Here is a 17870-nt window from a genome sequence, read left to right as displayed (position 1 = left end):
GCTATGGTGAGTGCTGTGAATTGTGTAAGACTGATGAATCACAGGGCGCCTGGGTGGCTCAGTTGGTTGGGCGACTGCCTTCAGCTCAGGTCATGATCCTGGAGTCCCTGGATCAAGTCCCACATCGGGCTCCCTGCTCGGCAGGGAGCCTGCTTCTCCCTCTGACCCTCCCCCATCTCATGTGCTCTCTCTCATTCTCTCTCTCTCAAATAAATAAAATCTTTAAAAAAAAAAAAAAATGATGAATCACAGACCTGTACCCCTGAAACAAATAATACATTATATGTTAAAAAAGAAAAAGAAACACTTAAAAAAAAAAGATATTTGCAGACATGCAAGGTCTAAAATGTCACATCCCACACCCTCTTTCCCAAGAAACTATTAGAATAGGTGCTCCACAAAAAGGATGGAGTAAATCAAGAAAAAAATGACCCCAGGGGAATCCCTAGGAAGACTGATCCCAGAAGATCATCCCAGGATCAGTGGCAAACTTCCGAGAAGCTCCTAAAGCTGAAGCTCCAGGTTCCTGCACGTCCATGGGGTCCTGTGAGTGCTGGGACTTGTAGAGGGTTCTAGGTGGGCAGGAGAAGCCAAGTTGTAATCAGAAAGCATTTCTGCTAGATTGCCTGATGAGATCTCAGAAGAAAAGGTCCTGAGTCTCCAGGGGATTCGAAGCTCTAGGAATTTATTGGTTTATCTTATCAAGCTAAACAAATTATACCTAATTTTATATTCTTTTTTTTTAAGGGCCCCCAGACTGTATAAACTTTAAAACTTTAAATCCTACAAAATCCAGCTCTTTCCCGCCCAGAATGATAACTGTTCACCAGGTGTAAACTCCTGATCCTTCCAGGTCAGCCCGAGATGCAGAGCTGCCTTGCAAGAGAGCATTGTTCCCTGGGGCAGCCCCCACACTGTGACTGAGCCAGGCAGGGTCTAAGGGCCCGAGCACTTCAGCCGGGCTTGGGACACTCTGATGGGCAACCCTTTGCTCCAAAGCTCCCTGCCAGGCTGGGGCCTCATTGAAGTTCCTTTTCCCTCTGCCCAATCCTGCTTCCACCCACTTTCTTTCCCAGCTGTTGATCCCCAATAAATACCTCTGTCTCCCCGTCCACCTCCAGAGATACCCACCTGAGACACCTGATGTGTGTGAACATTTTGGGAAGACATTTAGATAACTGGTGGAGAGTGGAATTCATAAAAACTAAGCAAGTGACAAAACAGGACAATTATTAACTCTGGGGAAGACAAACAGCTGTACAAGAAAGGAAAAATGGGGGTGCCTGGGTGGCTCAGTCGGTGCAGCATCCGACTCTTGGTTTCAGCTCAGGTCATGATCTCAGGAGTTGTGGGGCCGAGGCCCTCCTTCCCCCATCAGGCTCTGTGCTCAGTGGGGCGTCTGCTTCATTCCCTCTCTCTCTCCCTCTCCCTCTGCCCCCCCCCACTTGTACCCTCTCTCTCTCAAATAAATAAATCTAAAAAAATAAAAAAGGAAAAGTAATCGTAGCTTACATATAATAATGTGCACAATGATTACTGAACCAACCAAAATTGTGTTGGGCAGTTTGGGGAAGCAGGATTATGTGTATGGTGGGGCAGGTGGCGGGGAAAGAGTTAAAACTATCTTTCTCAGTAGAAAATCAAGAGATAGTGCTTAAAATTGAAACATCAAGAAGTGGCAAAACAAGCATGCTACTTAGAGATGATGGAGATAAATGTAAAATACAGTCAGCTGAAAGAATTGAAAATGGTGTCTCTGGAAAAGTGAAAATGGGGGAAGAGGGTGATGGACAGCCTTCTGTTTTCATAGAAAACCTTATAATACTCATTATTTCTTTAAATCATGTATATGTATAACTTTCATTTAAAAAAAGAATCTCGGGGTGCCTGGGTGGCTCAGTCGTTAAGCGTCTGCCTTCCACTCAGGTCATGATCCCGGGGTCCTGGGATAGAGCCCTGCATCAGGCTCCCTGCTCAGCAGGATGCCTGCTTCTCCCTCTCCCACTCCCCCTGCTTGTGGTTCCCTCTCTCTCTGCGTCTCTGTCAAATAAATAAATAACATCTTTAAAAAAAAAATACATTGCTTTAAAAAAAAAAAAAGAATCTCCCTATCTCCTGTTTCCCTCTCTTCATCAGCCTAATGGGGCTATTGTGGGACTATCCCAGGATCCCAAAGGACCTTGTAGAGGGGCAGCAGAGGGAGAGGGAGAGAGAATCTCCAGCAGACTCCCGCTGAGAATGGAGCCTGGCATGGGGCTCAATCTCATGACTCTGAGATCAAGACCTGAGCAGAAATCAAGATTCGGATGCTCAAGTGACTGAGCCACAAAGGTCCTTCCAGGCATTTACTCTTTATGCAGAAGAGAATGAGGAGCCAGCCAAGAAAGATAAGATCAGATATGCTGGTAGGTCTGAGACTCAGAAAGAATTACGAAAAGCCGCAAGCCCCTTACTTGGGACATGTGGACCCTTGCTCAACAAAAAGTGACCTCATCCTACCTCCCCAGGGCTTCCCAGTAATCTCCTATGGTCGTTTTACAGAATGGGGTATGACTAGCACTGGGGGTCCTAGGGATAATTTTAATGATGTGTGAGCACAATTTTTTTTCAGTCCATAAGAAGTTTATTACGCCTTCAAGATACTATAATGTAGGGGCACCTGGGTGGCTCAGTCAGTTAAGCATCTGCCATCAGCTCAGGTCATGATCCCAGAATCCTGGGATGGAGCCCCACATCAGGCTCCCTGCCTTCTTCTCCTTCTGCCTCTGCCCTTCCTCCCACCTGTGTGCTCTCTCTCTCTGTTCTCTCTTTCAAATAAATAAATAAAAGCTTTTAAAAAATACTATAATGTAGACTTTTCTCCCAGAGAAGGGTCCTTCCTATGCAGGAAACCATTATCCAGATGAGTGGCTCATTTACCATTTTCATGGGCAGCTGAATTCTTCCTGTTGGATTTCTCAAACTCCTGGGTCCCCCATGTGTAGACCAGCTAAAACACTACAAATGGCACAATGTGAAGAATGCACGCCCGCAAGCGGAGCAGCATGTTGGGGATGCCCTGGCTGAAGCAGCGCCAGAAGATGTGTCGCTCAGAGGGCGACAAGCTGTAGGTGATCGCATGCCACATCCGTGTCAGATTCCCAGACTCGTGTCCCATGGTCGTGGCAGCCCCTCACTCCTGAGGAGGTCACTTCGCCCTCCACACTTGCAGGAACCATCAGCCTCCCCATGGTCAAATATGTTTTAAATAGTTACAATTTTAGGGGCACCTGGCTGGCTCAGTCCACAGAGCATGGGACTCTTAGGGTTGAGTTTGAGCCCCATGTTGGGTGTAGAGATTACTTAAAAAATAAACAAGTTTTGTTTAAAGTTACGTATTTATTTCAGTTGGCATTCAAAAATAAATAAATAAAACGTGCATATTAAACCCATGACTCTATGGCCATTATTGCTTAGGACTAACTTCATGAGGTTGATACTCCATTGACTAAAATTTGGGACCTTGTGGGGCACCTGGGTGGCTCAGTCCGTTAAGCTGCCTACTCTTGATTTCAGGTCAGGTCATGATCTCAGGATCCAGAGATGGAGACCTGGCTCCAGTTCCATTCTCTGGCTCCCACTGGTGGGGAGTTGGCTTGAGGGTTCTCTCTCTCCCTCTGCCCCTCCCCCTGCTCGCCCTTGCCGGCGTTCTCTCTCTCTCAAATAAATAAATCTTTTTTTTTTTTAAGATTTTATTTATTTGAGAGAGAGAGAATGAGAGACAGAGAGCATGAGAGGGAGGAGGGTCAGAGGGAGAAGCAGACTCCCTGCCGAGCAGGGAGCCCGATGCGGGACTCGATCCCGGGACTCCAGGATCATGACCTGAGCCGAAGGCAGTCGCTCAACCAACTGAGCCACCCAGGCGCCCCTCAAATAAATAAATCTTTAAAAATAAAATAAAATAAAAGTTGGGACCTCCTGCTCAAGCCAAACTCACCAAGTACCATGAGAATCCCTCCACATCTTTATATACATAGCTCTCCTGCCTGGAATGCCCTTCCTACCCCTGCTTTGGAAATTCTTACAGATAATTCAAAGTCCCAGTTGAATCCCCCCTCAGCAAAGTGGTCTTCAATTAGGGCAGGAGATTGGCACAGTGGTTAAAAGCCAAGGTTTATCAAAAGTAACGTTTGGACTTTGGGTGATAATAATGCGTCAGTGTGGGTTCATTAATTTTAACAAACGCACCACTGTGGTGTGGGATGTTGACAGTGGGTGTGCATGTATGTGGGGTGCTTATACAGACGCTCTGCACCTTTCGCTCAATTTTCTGTGAACTAAAACTGTTCTTTTAAAAATAATAATAATAATTAAAAAGCCAAGGCTCAGAAATCCAATCGTTAGCTAGCTGTGTGACTTTGGACAAGTTATTTGACCTCTCTGAACTTCAAATTCCCCATCTGTTAAATAGCCTACCCTTAGACGGCTGTGGTGAGAAGTCAGCGTCGTCATGCATATAAAAGTACTCCGTAGGGGCGCCTGGGTGGCTCAGTCGGTTAAGCGTCTGCCTTCGGCTCAGGTCATGATCCCAGGGTCCTGGGATCGAGCCCCGCATCGGGCTCCCTGCTCCGCGGGAAGCCTGCTTCTCCCTCTCCCACTCCCCCTACTTGTGTTCCCTCTTTCGCTGTGTCTCTCTCTGTCAAATAAATAAATAAAATCTTTAAAAAAAATAAAATAAAATAAAAGTACTCCGTAAATGCACAGCATACAGTAAGCCCTCCTTAAATGTTACCTGTTATTTTCATGAGAATAGGGAGCCACGAATTTGAAAAGACTTTCTCTACTTATTTTAATTATTCATTTTTGTGTGTCCTTCACATAGCAGGAGCTTCGGAAAAGCTGGTTGGTTACTGGGGGCTTCCTTTGGGAAGGATCGTTCTCATCCACACAAGCTACTAGGTGAGCATGATGGGGGCGGATGCGGGGTGTCCACACCCACGTCCCACGCAGTCCTGAGCAGGATTCACAGTGGCCGAAAGAAGGACTGTCAGGGCGACCTCAACCCCATTTCCAGAACCCGGTTCGGGAGGGGCGGGATCTCGAAAGCCGGTCTCCCCGACGGCGGCCCGCCCCTTGGTCGCCCAGGTCCGTTTCCCCAGCCCTGAGGAGTCCCCGGGTGCTAGGCAGGCCCTGCTTCCTGGCGGCCACACGGTGGCGACGCAGAGCCGAGCTCCCCATACCCGGGAGGCGCTGGAGAGGCAGCGCCCCATCAGTTGGGCCTCCTGGGCCCTGCTCCCCACCCCTGCCAGCACAGGGCGTGGCATCCATGGGGAGAGAGCCGCTGGGCCGGAGCTCACCTCAATACCTCCCGTTTGCCCTGGATTCCAGATCCTGGGTCGGACATCCCCAGCTCACGTGACTCGCCCTCCAGCCGGACCAGCGCTCCGCGGGCCGCCCCGCCTCGTTGCCATCCCGCGCAGCGCACCTGGCGGGGACCGGGCCAACCCTTGCTCCGACTCGGGCTCCGAGCCCGCGGGGCCCAACTGCGCCCGCTGGAGGAAAGGAGGTGGGCGTGGCTCGATCTCTGAGGCCCTCACTGGCCTGACCCCGGGCCTTCCCATCCTCTGCTTCCGCCTCCGGGCCTGCATCTTCCCCGAGCTTCTCAGAACGCCCTCCTAGACAACCTTCCGAATGGGGGCCCTAGGGGCAGATAGGGACAGGGACACCCTTGCAGGCCCAGAGAACCGGACGGAGCACGCGCGGGCAGTGCAGGGGCGGGGCCTTGTGGGGGCGTGGTCTCGGGGCGGGGTCCGCGGGCTTGGGTTCCCGCGGGCCACGGAGTCCGCGAGGCGCGCGCGGGGTGCCGGGAGCGGGAACTATGCGGAAATGAGACGCGGGGTTGAGGGGAAGGCGCAGGCCTGGGGGGCTGGGCAGAGGTCCGCCTGGGGCTGGGCGGGCACCGGGTAGGGGGGATTTGAGGGAGCGCGGGGCCGAGTAAATGGGCTGAATGGGCTGGCCTTGGGGCTGGCCTGGGATTTGGAGCCCACAGATCAGAAGGGCCGGGGTCGGGGGGCGTGGAGCGGGCAGGAACCCCGCCCATTTTCCGGGCCGGGTTCTTGGAACCAGCCAGGATATCCTGGGACTCAATCTAGGGGCTAGATCTGGAGGCGGCGGTTTTATAGAGACCGCTGCTAGGGGCCCTCCGGTGTGTCATCGCCCTCATTTCCCCTGCATTCCAGGAACTGCTCAGGCTTGTCCCCCAAGTGTTTGAGGACTTAGCGGCTCCCTCGCTAAGGGGCGGACCCTACCCTGAGAACCCAGGGAGGCCATGCTGTCCCTCCAGCATCCTTCCTCTTTTTAAATTTCAACAAAGATTGGGGGAGGACGGAAGTCTTCGGGGCCACAAGCCACATCTAGAAAGATCTCCAGGCCCCAGGGCCTTCTCTTCCCCTTGCCTTCTTCACGGCTCCCGCAAATCTTACTCTCCGTAGCGGAGGTATTGAGCGGTCCGCGGTGGGAGGGAGGAGGGAGCAACCTCAACTAGCTCCTTTCTGTTGCAGCCTTTGCAAAAGAGGACTTTGGCTGGGGTGGACTTTGAGGGCTGAAGACGGGGTGCGACTGTTAACCCCTCCCTCCCCACCCAGTAGCTTGCTGGAGCGGACTGCACAGCGATAGGATTGCGGAGCGGATAGTCTTGGAGTCCTTGGCTTTCTGCCATGCTCTGTTGTTGGGCCCGAGAAACACTCCGGGAAACCCTGACCATTTTCCCCCCTTAAATGTCCCTTAAATATATATATATTTTAAGATTTTATTTATTATTTGACACAGACCCAGCGAGAGAGGGAACACAAGCAGGGGGAGTGGGAGAGGGAGAAGCAGGCTTCCTGCGGAGCGGGGAGCCCGATTAGGGGCTCGATCCCAGGACCCCGGGATCATGACCTGAGCCGAAGGCAGACACTTAACCGACTGAGCCACCCGGGCGCCCTGATGTTTTCTTTTATATAAAAGTAATTCATGCGTCTTATTAAAAAGTTAAACCTTACAAAATACGGATTTAAAAAAATGAAAAACTCTCATCCTCACTGCTGAGATAGCTAAGGTGTTGAGTATCCTTAGACCTTTTCTGTGCATTTACATCCTTAACGTGTGTAAAAATATACATAAAGGGGTCATGCTACACATACCGTTTTGCAATTTGCTATTCTGTGGACATTTTTTCCATGTCATTATACTGACATTTTTAACGAGTTTGTAGTATTTCAGAATATGCGTACCCCATAATTCATTCAGTCCTCTACTGATAAACAGTTTATGCCTGTGTTTATAATAATCTTTATGGTGTTTTATTTTAAATTACAATGTGTGCTCATTGTAAAAATTTTTATTTTTTAATTTTTAAAAGATTTTATTTAGGGGTGCCTGGGGGGCTCGGTCGCTTAAGCCACTGAAACGAAGAGTCTGCCGGCTCAACGGACTGAGCCTCCCAGGTACGCCTCAATGTAAAAATTTTCAAATAAAATACTGATAAAGGCAAAAAATAGTGATAAAGACAAAATGAAGTTCACCATATTCCTACCAGGTAGCGGTAACGCCTTTATTTTTATTTTATTTTATTTTTTTTAAGATTTTATTTATTTATTTGAGAGAGAGAATGAGAGACAGAGCACGAGAGGGAAGCGGGTCAGAGGGAGAAGCAGACCCCCCGCTGAGCAGGGAGCCCGATGCGGGACTCGATCCCGGGACTCCAGGATCATGACCTGAGCCGAAGGCAGTCGCTTAACCAACTGAGCCACCCAGGCGCCCCTGTGGTAATGCCTTTATTTTGTAAGCTACACTTTACAGAAAAATTACTATATGCCAGATACATGCTAAGTAATTTATGGAATAGCAATCTGAGGGTTAGAGAAATATCCCCTGTGAGGCTTGCCCAAGGTTACACAATTAGAAAGTGCCAGAGCCAGGACCTGGGCCCAACTTCACCTGATTCCAAAGCTCTGCTGGTCTCTTACTGTTAACATCTGGGTGTATTTCCTTCTAATCTTTTTTTTTCTATGCAACAGGACAAAAATACTCACATATAAATATTCATGGCTTTTCCTCCTTCCCAGACAGTTCTAAGGAGTCTTTGTAAGGAAGGTAGAGAGAGAGGAACAGACCTAAGCAAAGGAGTGGAGCAACCTGGAGAAATTTACTCCCAGTCCCACTCAGGAAAAGCTGCTACTGAGAGATGAGAGGGGAGTGAGCTGGCAGAATTTGGGTGGCCAGGAATTTGGAAAAAAGAAAAAGAAGAGGTTTGGGGAGCTACTCTGATAGCATGGAACTTTGAGGAAGAGAGATTTTGCAGATTTTGAGACATGCTGTGTAATCCCTTTGCAGTGTCCTCCAGAGACCTTTGGTAAAGACTTGTTTTCTGGGGCGCCTGGGTGGCTCAGTCAGTTGAGCAGGTGACTCATAGTTTCAGCTCAGATCATGATCTCAGGGTCTTGGGATCAAGCCCTGCTTCAGGCTCCCCTCTCAGTGGGGAGTCTGCTTGAGAGTCCCTCTCCCTCTCTCTCTGCCCCTCCCCCTGCTCTCCTGCGCAGCCGTGCTCTCTCTCTCAAATAAATAAATAAAATCTTTTTAAAAAAAAGACTTGTTTTCTGACAGTGCTTTTCGGAGTCAGATCGATTTCTTTTGGGTGAGGAGGGAGCAAAAAAGCCCAGCTTTATTTTGGTTCACATACATTTTGTGGGATATATATATGTGTATGTATACACACATATATATTTTTTCTTTACATAAACGAGATAGCCTTCCTGCCCTTGCTCCCTGGGTGCCCTCCACTTGGAATGTCCTGCCTCTCCCCTGTCTTTCTCCATTTCCCTCATCCTCTAAGGCCCACCCCTTTGCAAGTCCCTCATAGCCCAGGTAAGCACAGGTGACGGGCCCCCTTACTGGTGACCTGGTAGTTCATATATTTTTTTTAAATTGTATTCATTTATTTGAGAGAGTGAGAGAGCATGAGCAGGGGGAGGGCCAGAGGGAGAGGGACAAGCCGATTCTGGAGCCCGACATGGGGCTCAATCCCAGGACCCCAAGATCATAACCAGAGCTAAGTAAGACACTTAACCGACTGAGCCACCCAGGCATCCTGACCTGGTAGTTCATATTAAGTGGCAATTTTGCCACCAGTGGAATCTCTTTGATTATAAGAAACTGTGCAGTCCATCAATTGTACTACTAGGTATTTACCCAAAGGATACAAAAATACAGATCCAAGGGGTACATGCACCCTGAAGTTTATAGCAGCATTATCAACAATAGTCAAACTATGGAAAGAGCCCAAATGTCCACTAACTGACAAAAATGGATAAAGAAGAGGTGGTATGTATGTACAATGGAATATTACTCAGCCATCAAAAAGAATGAAATCTTGCTATTTGCAATGATGTGGGTGGAGCTAGAGTGTATTATGCTGAGTGAAATAAGTCAGAGAAAGACAAATACCGTATGATCTCACTCATTTGTGAAATTTAAGAAGGAAAACAGATGAACATATGGGAAGGAGGGAAAAAGAGGGAAACAAACGGTAAGAGACTGTTTTTAACTATTTTTATTTATTTGTCAGAGAGAGAGAGAGCACAGGCAGGGGGAGTGGCAGGAGAGGGAGAAGCAGGCTCCCCACCGAGCAAGGAGCCCGATGTGGGACTAGATCCCAGGACCCTGGGATCATGACCTGAGCCGAAGGCAGATGCTTAACGGACTGAGCCATCCAGGCATCCCACCATAAGAGACTCTTAACGATAGAGAACAAACTGAGGGTTGATGGGGAGAGATGGGTAGGGGATGGGCTAGATTGGTGTTGGATATTTAGGAGGGCACTTGTTAGGATGAGCAGTGGGTTTTGTATATAAGTAATGAGTCACTGAATTCTACTCCAGAAACCAATATTGCACTATATGTTAAGTAACAAAATTTAAATAAATTAATAAGAGACTGTGTGGGTTTGGTGGTTTTCTATATCTCTTGGTTCAAGTGAAGTACCGTGCACCAGTTATCAATCCCAAGAGAGTAGAGTACTGTGCACCTGCTACAAATCCCAGGGGAGAACTCTAAACCCTTCTAACCCATCTTGTCTTGGTATTTGAGTCGCCAAAGAAAACACATGCAGTCAAGCATTGGGTGGAACGATGCTTTACTCACATAGAGAAGAGACGGAGTGAGATCACCTTCAACCTTGGGCATTGGTCCCTGATGGCCAGCAGATCTCTCCCAGTGGTGGACGCAGGGCAATTTGCCTGTATGTTCACTCTTCTCATTCCGTGGTGGAAAGACCTTGTCCCCTTCCAGAGAACAGATAGAGCAGTGGGGTTGGCCAGATGCCATATGATGCACATGCTCGAAGAAGAAACAAAAGAATACTCATTGCACTTAAGACAAGGAAAGATAATACCACACAAGGTGATAAACCCAGCACAAGCTGTGTGGGCTCTTTGTCTCTTGGTTAGGAAGTGTTCCAGGCCCTGGGTGCATTCTTTTTTTTTTTTTAAAGATTTTATTTATTTATTTGACAGAGAGAGACACAGCGAGAGAGGGAACACAAGCAGGGGGAGTGGGAGAGGGAGAAGCAGGCTTCCCGCGGAGCAGGGAGCCCGACGTGGGGCTCGATCCCAGGACCCTGGGATCATAACCTGAGCTGAAGGCAGATGCCCAACGACTGAGCCACCCAGGCGCCCCCTGGAGTGCATTCTTATGAGTGGGGATCAAATGACTATAAGCATGAGATTGCCTTTCTCAACACTTGGCTAGCATGACTCTTATTTCCCTCTTTGCTTTGGCTGCTAAAAAGCTCAGAACTTTTCTATTTCTTCATCTGTATTTTCTCTTTGTCCCAATTTTCTTAATTATTGACCTTAAGCCTTAAAAAAACCACTCTATTGGGGCGCCTGGGTGACTCAGTCAGTTAAGCATCTGCCTTGGGCTCAGGTTATGATCTCAGGGTCCTGCTCATCGGGGAGTCTGCTTCTCCCTCTCCTTCTGCTCTTCCCCCTCTCCCAATTGTGCTCCCTCTCTCTCCTTCAAATAAATAAATAAATAAATAAATAAATAAATAAATAAATAAATAAATAAATAAATAAAAGCTTTAAAAACAAAACCCCAAACCTCTCTATTATGGAATACTTCAAACATGCAAAAAGTAGAGACAATATAATAAGTTGTCATGTTCCGGGGTGCCTGGGTGGCTCAGTCTTTAAGCGTCTGCCTTCAGCTCAGGTCATGATCCTGGGGTCCTAGGATCAAGCCTTGCATCGGGCTCCCTGCTTGGCGGGAAGCCTGCTTCTCCCTTTCCCACTCCCCCTGCTTGGGTTCCCTCTCTTACTGTCTCTCTCTCTGTCAAATAAAAAAAATTAAAAATAAAATAAATTGTCATGTTCCTATCATCTATCTTCAATAATTATCAATGTTTTGCCAATCTTGTTTTAATTACCTCCCCACTTTTTCCTCTCTCTGGAGTATTATAAAGCAAATCCCAGACATCATATCATTTCATCCAAATTATTTCAGCATATATCTTTAACAGATAGGTCTGTTTCAAACATAACTATCATACCTAACAAAATTAATAAAAATTCCCTAAAATCACTCAATGCCTAGTTCATGTTCAAATTTCTTTAATAGTTGGTTTGTTCCAATCAGGATTCAAATGAGGTTCACACATTTCATTTGTTGATATGTCTCTTAAGTAACTTTTAGTCTGTAACAGTTCCACCTTTCTTTCCTTTTTTTTTTTTTTTCATGCTATTTATTTGTAAAAGAAACCAGAGTGTTGTCCTGAGAGATTTCCCAAGTTGCAGAAGTTTGGGCTGATTGCTTCCTAATGGTGTAGTTTAACTTGTTCTTCTGTCATTTGTATTTCAGTAAACTGAAAGTTAGATCTAGCGGCTTGATTAGATTAGGTTTAATGATTTTGGCAAGAATAACTTATTTGTGTACTTATTTTTAAGTCACATCTGGAGGCACATATTTAGTTGAAACATTTTTATTGATTGATCTGTCGGTCAGGGCTCTTGGCCTGCTCTCCTCATTATGAAATTCCTCATCAATGTTTTTATCTATTAGTTTTAGCATCCACCTATGATCCATCATTTCCTTAGCTGTTATAAAAAATTTTTCTCTTTTTAAAATATTTTATTTATTTATTTTAAAAGATTTATTTATTCACCTTAGAGAGGGTGGTGGAGGGGCAGAAGGAGAGGGAGAAAGAGTCTTAAGCAAACTCCCCACTGAGCATGATGCGTAGGGTGGATCTCATTCCTGGAGACCACAACCTGAGCCCAAACAAAGAATCAGACACCCAACCACCTGTACCACCCAGGAACCCCAAGTTTTTATTTATTTTTAAGTAATCTCTACAACCAATGTGGTGCTCGAACTCATGACCCAGTGATCTAGAGTCACACACTCTATCAACTGACTCAGTCAGGCGTCCTGAAAGGTAGTTTTCTCATTCTGTCATTCTTTTTTGCATTCATTACCTGAAATTCTTACATAAAGAACTTTTCCTCATTCATTATTTGATCCTCCTGAAATATAATAGGATAAATGCTTGATTTCTCTTATGTAGGTTTATAATTTGCGTGAATTCTTTTGTGGAACAAGATGTGAAGAGAAGGCAGGCAGAGCAGTGGAGTGGAAGGAGCACTGGCCTTAGACTCAGAAAGCATCCTGACTCCATCACTTACTGCCTGTGTGACCTTGGGCAATCCCTCAGCCTCAGTTTCCTTAATTGCCAATTGGGCATACTGATCCCCAACTTCCCCAAATCTTTAGTAGACTCATTTCAAGGCCATGATCAAGCAATTCCTTGTACCAGAAGTAAAATGTATTCATTGTGGAAAATTTAGAGGATGCAGATAAACACAAAGAAGGGAATATAAGGGGCGCCTGGGTGGCTAGTTGTTAAGCATCAGCCTTCAGGGGCGCCTGGGTGGCTCAGTCGTTAAGCGTCTGCCTTCGGCTCAGATCATGATCCCAGAGTCCTGGGATCGAGCCCCACATCGGGCTCCCTGCTCCGTGGGAAGCCTGCTTCTCCCTCTCCCACTCCCACTGCTTGTGTTCCCTCTCTCGCTGTGTCTCTCTCTGTCAAATAAATAAATAAAATCTTTAAAAAAAAAAAAAAAAGCATCAGCCTTCAGCTCAGGTCATGATCCCAGGGTCCTGGGATCGAGCCCCGCGTCGGGCTCCTTGCTCTGCGGGAAGCCTGCTTCTCCCTCTCCTACTCCCCCTGCTTGTGTTCCCTCTCTCACTGTGTCTCTCTCTGTCAAATAAGTAAATAAAAAAATCTTTTTTTTTTTAAAAGAAGGGAATATAAGCCTTGTGAAAAGCATCTAACACATGCCTGACATAAAGCAGGTACCCAGCACCGCAAGATTTATTTATTTTTTAGAGAGAATGAGAGAGAGAGAGAATGAGCCCGAGTGGCAGGAGCGCAGGGAGAGGGAGAGAATCTCAAGCTGACTCTCTGCTGAGCATGGAGCCCAACATGGGTTCCATCTCACGACCCTGAGATCAGGACCTGAGCCGAAACCAAGAGTCGGACACTTAGCCAACTGTGCCATCCAGGCGTCCCTAGCAGGTATTTTGACAACTCAGTCTTGCTTCTCAGGCTGCTCTGTGTCAATATCCTCCTGGAAGAGAGTAACTTTACTCAGGGGTGACTACAGCCTCAGCCCCAGAAAACCCCAGCAAGAGTGAGAGAGGGGGTTGCAGGGAGGGAGCAGGAGGTAGATTCCTCTGGTCTTATGTCAAGAGCTAGTAAACTGAAGTTAGGCAGCTTTGCCACAAACTTGCAGTGAGTTCCTGGGAAAGTCACTTGACCTCCTGAGCCATAGTTTCTCACCTGTAAGATGGAGGTTGTCAAGGGCGACCTGTCAGAGTTGCTGGGAGTTGTTCGTGTGGACATGGGCGTGCCCATCTCAGTGCCAGCCTTTGGGAGCTCAGGGAATGAGTGTTAGCTGGATCTGAGTCTAGGAGCTCCCTCTCTGAGCTTCCCTTAAAAGTAAAGTCACTCACAATTGTCTCCTGTGACTGAGGGGCTCTGTGGGGCCTGGCTTGGAGCCCAGCTTTGTCATAGAGGTGCTAGGTGCGCTGGATAAGCCTCTTCCTTTCTGGAGCCTGGATTCCTCCATTTGTGAAATGGCCACATAAGGGATCCAAATCCAGATGCCCCCAGGAGCAGGCAGGCAACAAGAGAGTAAAGCGGGGGACGAGTTGAGACAATAGAGGGTGGTGGGGGCTGTGGCTACCTAATGAGCTTGCCTGATTTAAGAAGGGCTGCCACTCATCCTGCTGATGCTTACAAAACAGGAATGTGAGCCCAGGTTGCCAGACTTTTAAAGAAGCTGGAGGGGCTCCTGGGTGGTAAATTGGTTAGGCGTCCAACTCTTGATCTCCGCTCAGGTCTTGATCTCGGGGTCTTGATTTCAGGTCATGAGCTGGGCATGGAGCCTGTGAAAGAAAGAAAGGAAGGAAGGAAGCAAGCAAGCAAGCTAGCTAGCTAGCTGTATTTTTAATTTAAATTAAAGCAATGGCAAGTTATTTGGGTTATTCAGCAACCTGTGTGGACCAAACAAACGTAGTGTTAAGAGCATGGGCTCTAAAGTAAGAGATGTTTGTGTGCCAGCTCTACTACTTAATAACTGTGTGTCCTTGAACAAACCATTTAGCCTCTCTGTGCCTCACTTTTCTTATCTGTAAAATGGGGATAATTATTGCACTTTCTTCACAAGATTGCTATGAGGGTTAGATGAGCAAAGATAGGACTAGGGTGAGGTTAATGAGGAATCATCTTGGGTGTAAGATTTAAGGGGGCACCAAAAAACTCAACAATCAAATAGGGACACCTGGGTGGGTCAGTCAGTTAAGCATCTGACTTCGGCTCAGGTCATGATCACAGGGTCCTGGGATCAAGCCCTGTGTCAGGCCCCACACTCAGAGGGGATTCTGCTTCTCCCTCTCCCTCTCTCTCTCTAACAAATAAAATCTTTAAAAAATAAAATTAAAAATTTAAAAACAAATAAAAAGCCAAAAGTAGGGGTCCCTGGGTGGTTCAGTCAATTTGGCAGCCAACCCTTGGTTTTGGCTCAGGTCATGATCTCATGGGTCATAAGATAGAGCCCTAAGTCAGGCTCTGTACTCAATGGGGAGTCTGCTTGGGGGATTCTCTCCCTTTGCCCCTCCCCCCACTCTCTTTCTCTCTCTCTCTCAAATAAATCCTTAAAAAGAAGTCAAAACTGGGCGCCTGGGTGGCTCAGTTGGTTAAGCGACTGCCTTCGGCTCAGGTCATGATTCTGGAGTCCCGGGATCGAGTCCCGCATCGGGCTCCCTGCTCGGCAGGGATCCTGCTTCTCCCTCTGACCCTCCCCCCTCTCATGTGCTCTCTGTCTCTCTCATTCTCTCTGTCTCAAATAAATAAATAAAATCTTTAAAAAAAAAAAAAAGAAGTCAAAACTAATGCAATAAATATTTATAATATTTATGATGAACAAACTACTAATATTTTAAGTAAAGACAGGATCTGAACTTGCACTGCATGACTTGGCCTCACTCACTTTACCCTAATTCCAGCCCTGTGGGAGCCTGTCTTCATTTTTAAAGTGAGATGACACACAAGGAAACACCTCCAGGCCCAGTGGTTCAAGGGTAATAGAGAAAAAACATTTGACTTTGTTCACTGCCATATTCCCAGCACCTACAAGGGTGCTCACACAGGGTAGGATATTAATAAATATTTGTTGAATGTCGAAAAAAAAAGAGAGAGAGATGATACATGTCAAACCTTAGAACAGGGCATGGCACCAAGTAGGTGTTCAATCAAAGAATAATGATGATCATGATTGAGAAAATAATGCCATTGTCTGTGGGTCTTTCTCTGTCTTCAGGTCAAGGGTGAATCTAGTGTGTATTTAACACCCAGCATGGATCATTTTTTAACCACAACATGACAGAATTATCATTAATGATAATTGTGAAATAAAACAAATAATAATGGCCAGAAAACACAGCAAAAATTTCCTTTTATTGACTTCATATACACAGTCAGACCAACCAAAATTTAAAAAAATAAAAATTACAACACAAAAGGGAAAAAAGAAATGGACCAATATTTTTTAAAGTTTTTTTTGTGTGTGTGTGTGTTTTTTTAACAAAAAGGAACATGCACACACATATGCAAGAAAAAGTGCCTCCAAAAGAGGCAACAGGGCAGGGTTCAGAGAATGATCTGCACAGAGAATGAGAGAATTGCAGTAACTCAAGTTTTGCTCCTTCATTTTTTACAGTCACTGTACCATCATTGTTGATTTCAAATATGCTTAAATACAGGGATATGGGGACCTGAACACTCCCGAAGTGAGCTCCAATGATTCTGACCTGCTATGAACTCTCAAACTGAAGCCATATGTTGGGGGCCAATTGTGTACCCGGGGAGCTCTCCAAATTAGCTTCCACATAGCATATATTATTTATTAAAGGTTAGGTAATATAAATGTACTAATTTGGAGCCTGCAGATATATTACATTCTTAAAACTCTTAATAATCACAGCAATTATTTAGAACTCAGACCAACAAAAAGATCTCTTCAGGAGGGAGGATTTTATCACCGACATTGTTTGGAAGTGCCAGGGCATGGGGATAGTAAAAAGCGAACCTACCCAGTTGCATTCATGTTTTTAACCTCTCCACAGACAATGCACGCCTTATGTCTCGCACAGGGAGGATTTGCCACCACCCTCACCTGATTCACCTCAGCCCCAGGCCACCAGTTTTCGATGGCTCGCTGACAATCCCAAAGGCCCTTTCAAAGCTGACACTCCACTACTTTCTAATTCTGGATCTGCAAGCTGTTTCAAGCTGCGTAACCCTGGGTAATTCAGGTAATTTCTCTAAGTCTCAGTTTCCTTGTCTGTGAAATGGGAACAATAACCCCAACCCATGCCTTATCCCTGTCAGGGCTCCATGAGGTAGTGTGGGAGAAGACTTTTTATAAAGAGGGAGGCACTGCATGTAGGTGGCAGGCCTTGGTGACAAAGGGGATGTTCCTCTGAGGTTATCTAGTTGTTCTTGCATTGAAGATCTGGGAGAGGGGACAGGGGATCCAGTGGGTGCTAGACTTCGCAAATCACTGAGTATGACTCTTTCCTTTCAGGAAAAGGCTAGCTCCTCTTGGCCCAGAGGCGGGGAGCTGATGACAATGACCCCAGTCCTCTGGGCTCTAATGTAGCCCAGCTGGATGGAGCACTTCCCTTCCAGGGGTAGGTGGCGGAGGCAGAAGCTGGGTATGAGGAAATGCTGATGCGTCTTCAGATGCATCCTGAAACTCGCTTACCTGCTTCTTTAACTGTCTATCCAAAGAGAATGGAAGTTCCTAGAGCAGGGGTTGACAAACCTTTTTTTTCCCTAAGAAAAAAACCATTTCAGGCTTTCCAGGCCATATGGTTTGTGTTGCAACTACTCCGACTCTGTTGTTGTGGTGCTAAGCAGCTCTAGACCACACGTAAACGGAGCATGGCCGTGTGCCAATAAAACTTTATTTGTGGATACTGAAATTTGAATTTCATATAATTTTCACGTGTCAGGAGATATTCTTCTTTTGATTTTTTCAATCAGTTAAAGATGTAAAGACCATTCTTAGCTCACAGGTGTACAGATTTGGCCCATGGGCCATAATTCGCCCACCCCTGTCCTAGAGGGCAGAGACGCTCTCTGTCTACTCTTCTGCTCTATCCCCAGTGGCCACAGCAGTGCCTGGCACATAGCAGGTGCCCGATAATATCTACTGACGACCAACTGCTTCCTCTTTTGTCCCTCAAACTCCAATTCCTTTTCCATCCTCCCCAACTAATAGCAGCAA

General features: G+C 46.6%; 1 protein-coding gene and 1 pseudogene across 1 annotated transcript in view; one reads left to right on the top strand and one right to left on the bottom strand.

Annotated features, from left to right (window-relative positions):
- The window catches only part of RPS6KA1 (ribosomal protein S6 kinase A1), an 81883-nt gene that overhangs the window by 19754 nt on the left and 44259 nt on the right, over positions 1 to 17870 (top strand). The window contains exons 3-4 of the mRNA XM_064589716.1: positions 4862 to 4938; positions 16705 to 16893. The gene's annotated coding sequence lies outside the window, so the exon portion shown is untranslated. The remainder of the gene's footprint in view (positions 1 to 4861; positions 4939 to 16704; positions 16894 to 17870) is intronic.
- On the bottom strand, positions 1640 to 4462 carry LOC129046404 (cytochrome b-c1 complex subunit 8-like; annotated as a pseudogene).

Source organism: Mirounga angustirostris, unplaced genomic scaffold (genome assembly GCF_029215605.1).
Source record: "Mirounga angustirostris isolate CCGP_5_RB_7025 unplaced genomic scaffold, mMirAng1.0.hap1 SCAF_4, whole genome shotgun sequence".
Lineage (NCBI taxonomy): Eukaryota > Metazoa > Chordata > Mammalia > Carnivora > Phocidae > Mirounga > Mirounga angustirostris.
This window is presented reverse-complemented; position numbering and strand designations above follow the sequence as displayed.